Genomic DNA, 9,306 nt, shown 5'->3' with positions numbered 1-9,306 from the left:
CACCAGTTCCAGAAGAGAACTTGGTGGACTGCTGCTCGTCGTCCACAATGGACGAGAGCGTCCTAGAAACGGACAAAAAGAAGCGGTACGCTGCTCAAGGCTGGGATGCCTTGAGAGACAGTCCGTTCTTTGAGGTTCTGTGGAAACATCGTGATGTGTTCCCAGAAGAAGTGCCGAGCCGCCTACCAGCAGATAGGGGCATCGGGCACGAGATAGACCTCGAACCTGGCACCAAGTATTGTGTGACCAGGCAATGGCCGTTGCCGAAAGAACAAGTCGATTATATCGATGAGTTCTTCGACAAGCGAGCCAAGGCGGGACATGTGCGTGAGAGCAAATCGCCTCACTGCAGCCCGACCTTTTGTGTGCGTAAAGCCACAGGTGGATGGCGCGTGGTTCATGCTTACAATAAGCTGAACACGGCGACCATACCGGCGCAAACGCCAATCCCGCGGAAAGATGCCGTGTTGAACTCCATGGGAAAGTTAACTATCTTTTCCACGTTGGATTTGAAGGATGGCTACTATCAGGTACTCATGAGAGAGTCCGATGTAGCCAAAACCGCTGTAAGCACAATAAGCGGAATGCTTTGAAAGTGGCTTGTGATGCCCCAAGGTTTGAAAACGCACCAGCAACATTCAACCGATAATTGGCTCACGTGATGCGTCAGCACCGTGCTACGTGCCCTATTCGTGCATAGTAGGGCCGAGGACGGGCTGATCGAAATAGAGTCGCAAAAACGTCGTTTAGACGCTGTGTTGCAGACTTTGAAGGACGCCCAATTGTACGTCAACTTGCAAAAGTGCGTCATAGGGGTCCCTGAGATACCTGTGCTGGGTTGCATTGTAGGTACACATGGTGTACGAGCAGACCCAAACGAGGTATAATCGGTAAAGGAATGTTCAACATCACGGCATGTGAAGGAATCGGGCCGATTCCTAAGGCTCGCTAATTACTTGCATAAATATAGCAAAATTATGCCGAGCAAACTAAACCATTATCTGACCCCCTTAAAAAGGACGCAGAATGGGCTTAGTTAAAAGGACAAGATGATGCGTTCACATCAGTGAAGCAATCTTTTGTAGAGGCACCGGTGTTGGCATTGCCAGACGCGGATAAGCTCTTTAGCTTCGTTTGCGAATGCAAGTAATTTTACAATCGGCAGCGCGCTCATGCAAAAGGATGACGACCGTGTTGACTTTGTCATCCTTTATCAGTCCCCAGCTTTTAAAAGCCGCGGAACTGAATTACCCTGTGTAAGGTAGAGCTATTTTTAACAAAGTATGCTCTTGTCAAGTTTCGTGTGCACCTACTGGGCACCAAACCATTTGTGATTTATACGGATCACGCATCACTGCGGACCGCAAAAAACTCACCGCACCTCTCGCCTAGAATGGCAAGATAACCCACATTCCTATCTGACTTTAATTTCAAAGTTGAATATAAGCCGGGTAAGTCGAATGTCTTGGCTGAAGCTTTATCGCGCAGACCAGGCTTCGAGGTAAGACACCAGGAACGTATGTCTAGTGCTAAAGCACAATTTCAGCCGACAACGTTGGCAGCCATGAAGGCATACCACGTGACGAGCTCATTAGCTTCTGAAATAAAAGAGAGCTACAGTCAGGACGACCACTTTCGCCTGCTGTTGTATCACTTCGGTGGGCGATTTATTTCCCTTCCGTCGCACCTGAAAGCTAGGCTAAATCGCTTTAGCTACAGCGATAGCCTGATATGGCATCAGCTGTCACCTTGTGATCCCTTGAGAATCTATGTGCCTCATAACACATATCTCAAGCTGATGATCCTTCACGAGCTCCATGATGCGCCGTCGAGTGGGATCTGGGCCGTGGAAAACATTCTTACGAGTGGTGGCCACACCTATATAGATGGGTGGCCAACTATATTTGCTCTTGCGAACAGTGTCAGCGCATTAAGCCTGCACCGTCCAGCAGTGCGCCACTGAAGCCGCTACCGATTCCAACCAACTATTGGAAGTCAGTAAGTCAGCACTTCATGCTTGGCATGCATTGTCCAACATCCCACTGAAGCCACTACTGATTCCAACGGATTGTTGGAAGTCAGTAAGTCTGGACTTCATGTTTGGCATGCCGCCTGACCACAAGAGTCGGACGTGGCTCGTCGTCTTTGTAGACAGACTGAGCTAAATGGTGCATTTATCACCATGTAAAACATCGATCACAGGCAACGAGGCAGCTCTCTTTTTTTTCTTGAATCATTTATACCGACTTCACGGGATGCCCAAATCCATTGTATCGGACCGGGATCCACGTTTTGCGTCTGGGTTCTGGCGACATGTGTTGGAGCTGCTAGGTAGCAAGCTCCACATGTCGACCGCAGATCATCTTCAGACCGATAACCAAACACAACGTGCCAATCGGGTCGTGGCGGATGTCTCAACAACGATAGCAACTCCCAAAGAATGGAATTGGCAATTGCCTTTAACTGTGTCCCTCTTTCGCACCGAGCATAGTGAGGGGCCCTCCCCAACTAAGAATCGGGCTGCGCACAAACGAGACTGGCGTCCGAGGATGGCGCAGTCCGCTAATATAAAACGTTGTCTCAGCCGTACTGGCGTGGACACTGTTATTGATAGCAAATTTCACAATTCGTCAATATGACGATGACCCGCGAGGGTATCATGTCAAATACAGAAACTTGCCCTAGTGACCCTGTCAATTTAGCAGTGGTCAATATAACTACGTCCTATGACCGAACTCTCGGCGGTGTCATAGGCGAGTTTGATGCAAAAGCGTGATCGACCTCGCTAAACGCTTTGCGGATGAGCGATTAACCATCACACGAAAAGTCCGTAAAGCGCACAGGGCAAGCAAAAATAAAATGCGGACCAAAATGGTCGCAAAAATAATGAACGCTTTAGAGTGGGGGAGAAAGTATAATTAGTTACTGCTACCCTTCCAAAAATGCAATTTTTGAACTGGGTGAGGGGGACGGTGAGCGTGAAAAATTTCAGCCGAATGACTCCTCCCGCCACGAAAAGGACTCAGAGAGCGTGTGAAACCACGCGCGTAATGCGGGTCCCTCAGCATCAACTTTTCCAGCATGTCAAGCCGAAGTTTCAGGATTCATAAACCTGACGATCCTTCGCGCGGACATCCTGAAGATCCGATGTCAGTCGCAAGACTTGACCCTCGAGATCCGCAATACGTCGTTCAGCAGCGCTAAACGCCTGTGACTGAACGGACGAAGGTAAGGCAGCCGCGAGTAGTTGGGTGAGATCGCCACTCCTATCAGTCGCCGCCTGCAATAATGGATGCGGGTGGAAATCAACGCTTCCTTGTTGGAACGTTGATTGCCCACCGCTCCCTGAGGCAAGGGTACCAGTTCTCGTCCAATAAAGAGGTTAATCGAAGAGTTTAGACCCTTGAAAACCAATCGATACCCTACGTATTGATGTGCCCGGCTTGGTGACTGCCTATGAAAAGGAGCACCAGCTTCGGCCTCTTCGCTAGTCTCGAATGGACTAGCAGAAGTAGCGTTATGAGAAGAATCAGGGGGTACAGTATCGCTTATAATTTCGTTCACACGCAAGCGGGCGAAATTAATTTGCTGCGACCGCTGTTTTATCGCATCGGAATGCGGATGAATGCGGCGCGTGAATTCCGCCTCGTATTGGTCGGGCGTTTAAGTTGAACGCAACACGACCGGGATCGGGAAAATACGCCCAAGCGATTTTCTCTGAGCCTTTCATGATTTAAAGACGCCATAATGATTATGTGCGTCTAGAAGAGCGCGCTCTAGTAGCGACGCTCTTGGCTCGTTTAAACGAGACCATTAGTTGGAGGGAGCATAAGTGATATGCCACCCGTCACATAGCCACATTCGAAATGATTGACTTGCGACACTGACTGAGCACGTTCACATGTCGTCGGCGGAGCTTTAGGCTCAGAATCCTCTATGTCAGAAGCATTACGGATAATTGTCTGAGCGATAGACGTTGTGATTTTCCCAACGGAGTAGCGGATGCGCCTCTATGGGCAGCGCTTTCATCAATGGTCGATGCGCTATCCAGCGCATATGACGAGACAGCAATAGTAAATATTGCTGTCATCATGTTATGAGCAATGAGAGAAGTTTGAATGGGCAATAATGCGCCATCATCCTTCCGCATTAGCTCGTCCGCATCACTACTATGAGGTCACGGCGATGGTGTCAGCTCCTTGTAGTCGACAATGAGCGATTGATCAACCTCCTCACTGTTAAAGTGGGATGGATTTTTTAGGCCCCGTTAACGCGACAGCAGCAGTAGCTGTCGGCGTTTTGACTTAAGCAGTGGACGGTGCGCTTAGCACGTGGTTATGTGGGTGTATTCGCAAACAACCCACAAACGTTGCCCCTTAGGTAGCATATTAAGGTCCGTGTATGACACAGGTAGCGAAAGTGAATGAGAGGACTAAGTGGCGCGAAGGGCAGCTCGCTGTTCCTCTGTCCTCTTTGACGAATTTCGAAATGTAAATTCGTTCTTAAAGGGGGGATGGCGCTAAAGTTGCTCTAATGTTAGACAGTCCCATTTAAGTACTTAAAGGATGGTCGATTACTCAAAAAAGTAATTGAACCCACCACTTGGGTGTAATTCACAACGTGACTCTCTCTTGTGTATGTGATGCACATGGGTGCATTCACATTTGGAGGGATAACGCCTAGCATCATCCGTTACTTGAGGCTTAATGAAAGATACGCTCGCAATACATATTAGTATTTACAGAAATGACATTTTTGATTAGTAAAAATAGGTATTTATATTTAATACGATTAAATATAAATCAGTCTGAGAATTACTTCCTACTTGGTAAGTGCGCACGAGGAGTCGGATCACCGCTCTCGTGACGACACTTTACAAAAGCACTTGATGCGTTGAGTGAGGTCGCTAAAGGGCTCACCACAGCTACCTCACGGCACACGAGAGTAGACGGCCTAACCGCTTTCTCGCTGTGCTAGGGTGCGTGCTTAAGTAGAGCGTGGCTGCATTAAGACAGAGCACATTAAAAGGGATGCATTCCCGTGCACCTGGGAAGAAAAACACCTGTTCATTTTGCAGAAAGACGTTCGAGACTTTAGATAAAGTGTGTTTATAACGTGGGGTATTCTCTTATCGTGGATTCAGCTCTCAACGTTGTAAGTTTATATTCGGTTACTACTGTTTGGGCTCACCAGGCTTCGCTGCCCGAGTTCAAATCCCTTCCATATCTCATATTTCTCAAGGATTTTCATTAAGTTGTCATAAAACTTTTTCGGAACATATCTAATGGACCAAGTGCAAATAAAGTGGAAAACGAGTGGTTAGAACTCTGCTTACCAAACACAACAAAACAACCGATATAAATCATTTCGCATCTTGAGCTTAAGGCTCTCTCTTATAATTTTGCTACTGCTTTTGGCATTGAAACCTGCCGGCACCAGGCGTGATTTCATTGCCGTTTGAGGCTGTAGATGTCAGGACCAGTCAACTCGCTGAGCTCTTGACCACTCATTTCGGTTTATCTTTTAAACCATTCATTTTCTCTAATTCAAATTTATATGTGCGCCATATTAAAAACAAGCAAAAACGTTTTCGCGTCAGGAGAGATGATACTAAGTAAGAAACATATTTAGGATGGGCGATATCTTAAGGAGTGAACGGTTAGAAAAACTGAATCCTAATTCAGTCGTAATTTACCCTCATTTCTTACAGTAGATGTAAGCAATTAAGAAGGTACTTCGTAGTGAATTTCAAATTTACTTTTAACGCACGGACGTGAGTGTAAGACTACTATAAAAACGAGGTCTTACCTTGAAACAGTACCATACACAACATTCATCGATTGAGTGTTTGCAAGCAGCATTGACAAGTCAAAACATCTATACTAAATGTGCTATCCAACTTATTTTGCCACTTAGCTTCCATGTGTCGCAATTGCATCGCATACGTGTTCAATAGGGCGAAGTCAATTCTTAACAAACGTTTAGCTGCTTTCGCAGTTTCTTAGGCCTTGCAGCTGCTAACAAGATGTGCGTCTACCTCGGCCACTGTCTAGACGTAGATGAGCTGAGCAACCCCGCCACGACCTAACATTAAGCATTCCGATGAATTTACGACCAAACTAGCGGCTTCGCAGGTAATGAAATAAATTGGTGCGCAGCATGTAGAGGCATGCTGTAACGTAGCACTACGACTTGTACTGCTTCAGTACAAGTCCACTACGCACTGCCTCAGTACGAGTGGTGCCTCACGTCACTTCACGTACACTAATACGTGCAGAGGAAGTCTTCTCTTTAAAACACTTGCTTTAAAGAGGGTAAGATGAAAAACTGTATTTAATATAGTTAAGTATCTTGTAAATGCTAACTTAATTATAATCTAATACTTAACATGAGTTTTTTTCTAATATGTTCTCTCTTTGCGCGCGTCCAGCGCTGACTGGACCGCGGAGAAAGTAGATATAATCGTCTATATTTACCAATGGATAAGTCTTTAGAATATTACCATGTACTATAATATTCTAAAGACTTATCCATATTCTCCAAATATTCTCTGCCTTTTAGATAATATATTAATTACAACCTTAAAGTGTTAATTTCATGTAACGATACACCCCGTTACAACGCCCCTCCCTTAATCGACAATCACTCTGACTGTCATTGGGTAGAGTGGTCACTATAAGACCACTTTATTAAAAACGATGTTGATTGATCAGATTCATCATTTTTTAATTCTATCGCATGGTTAACAAGTCCATGCGGTATACGATTATGCGGCGCCTTCGCTGCGGTTCATGCAGCTGCGGGCGACGCATTATTGTCTCTTGCGGCAGACGTTCCGTCTGCCGTATTGTCATCTTCTCCCGCAACTCTAAATGTTGCGGATGCACGTGGTGATACATCACGTGAATGCGACCCTTCTTTGGAGGTCGACTTCGAATGCGAGTCGGACGAAATGGCCGACTCGGGGAGAATAGAACTATCGCCTGATCATCGTCAGGCGGCTGACTATGAGCCTTTGAATAAGGGGGCTCATTTGAGTAGACGTGCTGGTAGCATTCGCTACAGCATGTTGGGTTCAGACGATGAGGATGATTCCTCATCGCCAGCGCCGTCTCCCGTGCCGTCACCCCACATATTTATGTGCGTGGTGATAACAATGGCGTAAGCCATCGTAATAAAAGTTCTTGTGGTACCCCTGCTTCAGTGGGTACCACTCAGGGAATCGCAGACACTAAAATGTCTCGTCTTGCCCCTGAAAAGAAGCCGTGGCTTTTGCCCGAGCAGCTAATTAATAGCTTGTCTGGAGAGACTAATCCTTACAATAAATATCCCTTTTTTATTGCGACAAAGCTACATGGCCTTGATCCCATCGCGAAGAACGTTCGCGCTGGGGAGGATTTTTATCTCAATGCTTTTTTCAAGCATCGATGGTATAGTTGCAACAATAAGCGAGATAAAGTCTCGCTTATGCAAGGTTGGAGCGCGTTCATTCGCAGTGTCAATGACATTGGACGCGAAGCCCCGCTTCAAATACTTAACGCGATTCGCGTTTAGTTTGAGAAACGAACTCCAACCGGTGCAAGGTACAAATTGCATCGGTTGTCACCTGAGGCAGGACTTTCATGCATCACGTGGGGTGACCCCTGCCCGCGTTGTGTTGACAACACGAAGCGAGTAAAAGGGGATGTCTATTCTCTTTATTCGCCCTGGGGAAGGGCTCACATCTCTATCGAGATGCGCGATGCGATTGACAGCGAACTAGATAACTCGTTCGCTGCCCGTTCACATCACGGTGATTTTGGATACGTTCCACAAGGAAACGTTGACCACCGTGGGAATCTACCAATGATTGTGTCGGAGGAGAAAAAATTTAATCCGACCCATGTGTCGACTCTAGAGTCGAAGATCGACAAACTCGATCGCTTCCTCCATGATTTGAGGAGGGACTTGATCACGAGCGCGGTAAGCGTCGCTCGTTTGTGCAGACGGTGCAGGCTCACCATATGGAATGGCCGGAAGACCGTTCGAAGAGTGCGTACTACATGTTGGAGTACGAACGGAATTATCACGCTCTTCGTGATGAGCTGTCGTCAGCTCATCGCGGTTTCGAGGATCTTCGGACCCTAAGTGAGAATCCCCAGATTCAGCATGAGAATCTGGTTCTTGACCACAAGAATCTTTTGGGGATTCTTGAAAAGGGTGGTCACATCCGTCCTCGGAAGACTCCGCGTACTGATGGTACGGGCGGAGCCGACCAACGTAAGACGTAGGATGCGAACGCATCCTACGTGGCAATTCTATTGTGTACGCATCGCCTCTGCGATGCAGAACACGGAATGGCCCAATGAACTTGGGTAGTAGTTTAATGCTACCCACATTAGTGACTACACGCTTAGGTAAGTTTAGCGTAGAGAGTAGCACTAGATCATTAATTTTAAATGAATGAACATTTGCTCTCCCATATTTGTCTGCATTCCGTATCTGTCGGTCCACTATGTTAGCAATGGAATCCTGAACGAAACGGATTATTGATTCTCGAGTTAGTAAAAATTCTTCTGCTGACTCATTTTTGTTTTGTCTTTTTCAGTACGCTTTGTGCGTACTGCCATGAGATCATTCTCGTCTTCGATGTCGATTTCTTCGACATCGACATCACACGCGTCGTTATCAACTTCGACGCGTGATGAGCATGAGCCAGAAATGGTTTTGTTCGTGCGAGTCCACCCCCCCCCCTTAACTAGAGAATCCCTCTAATTGGGTGGGTATGCGAGGATGGCGTAAGCCATTAACAAAGAACGGTGTATACGTTGTAGACGCATGCACCAAATTATTGATGGCGAAGTCGACCATTGGTAAAAACTCGCTCCAATTCGGATACGATTGGACGTAACCTCGAAGTATCTCTTCGAGGACGCGATTTACGCGTTCCGTCTGACCATCTGTTCCTGGATGATCAGAAGTTGACATAGTCAGCCGTGTCCCGAGAGATCGGAACACGGATTGCCAGAACTCCGCCGTGAACCGTGATCTCTATCCGAGACCAGTTCACGGAGTAACCCGTGGAGTTTAAATACCGTGTCGATAAAGACACGGGCACAACCCGGAGCCATTATCGACTCTGGTACTGCAGCAAGATGCATCATCTTGCTGAATCTGTTCACAAAAACAAGGATTCCATTTTTTTGTGATCGTCTTCGGGAAATCCGATGACGAAGTCCATAGATACGGACTACCAATACTCTGCCGGATGTGGTAGGGGTTGGAGAGGTGCACGGGATGAAGGACTAGGTTTTACCCGTTGACATA

The sequence above is a fragment of the Bremia lactucae genome, linkage group LG1 (genome assembly GCF_004359215.1).
Source record: "Bremia lactucae strain SF5 linkage group LG1, whole genome shotgun sequence".
NCBI lineage: Eukaryota > Oomycota > Peronosporomycetes > Peronosporales > Peronosporaceae > Bremia > Bremia lactucae.
This window is presented reverse-complemented; position numbering follows the sequence as displayed.